Source organism: Triticum aestivum, chromosome 5B (assembly GCF_018294505.1).
Source record: "Triticum aestivum cultivar Chinese Spring chromosome 5B, IWGSC CS RefSeq v2.1, whole genome shotgun sequence".
NCBI lineage: Eukaryota > Viridiplantae > Streptophyta > Magnoliopsida > Poales > Poaceae > Triticum > Triticum aestivum.
In genome coordinates, this window is record NC_057807.1 from 395,096,023 (window position 1) to 395,096,753 (window position 731).

Below are 731 nucleotides of genomic sequence, written 5' to 3' on the forward strand. Positions count from 1 at the left end.
TTGAAGTTTGAGTAGGCCATGGCGGGCGTTCTGCGGAGAGGAGGAGATAGAGAGGGGAGGAGGGTGGATGGATGCAGCTACGTTGCTGGCCTGCGGTTTAAATAGCGGGCTGAGGGCAGGGCAGGCGGCGAGGTCCTTAATGGTGGTCCACAGAGGGATGGGTAGTACCGGAGTAGATTCCACAGCAACCGTGTGCGCTTAATGGAGGCAGACGGACGGACCGGTGTCATTTAAATGCGAAGAGACGTCGCCTTCATCGAGAAGCGGTGCGGGCAGCGCTCTCATCCGGCGTCGCTTCAATGCCGGCTCCAGTGAGAGGTCGTGTCCGCTCTGGTTCGGCATGAATGCGGCGCTGACCAGCATCTAGCGGGAAAGCACGCGGGTAAGGGAGGAGGGGTTTTGGTGGTCTACGGTAGTCACGGACGGGCGTGGCAGTGGTCCAGACGCCCGCAAAGCCCCGCCCCCCACACACACCGACAGACTCAAAATTTGTGTCCGGTTTACGAGAAAAAGGCGCATCTGAATCAACCTGCAGACGGATGCAGGAACGGGTGGTTTAAGGGTCGACGTTGAAGGCAAGTATAAAGTTCATATACCCGCCAAAAAAAATTAAAGTTTACATGCTGCCTTCCTGCATGCAAGGTTTCGCGTATGTACACAGATACGTGTGTCTCTAGTGCTTTTTGGTTAGCTTGAGCTAGAAATAAGACCGTTTCCCGCAAAAAAAAAAA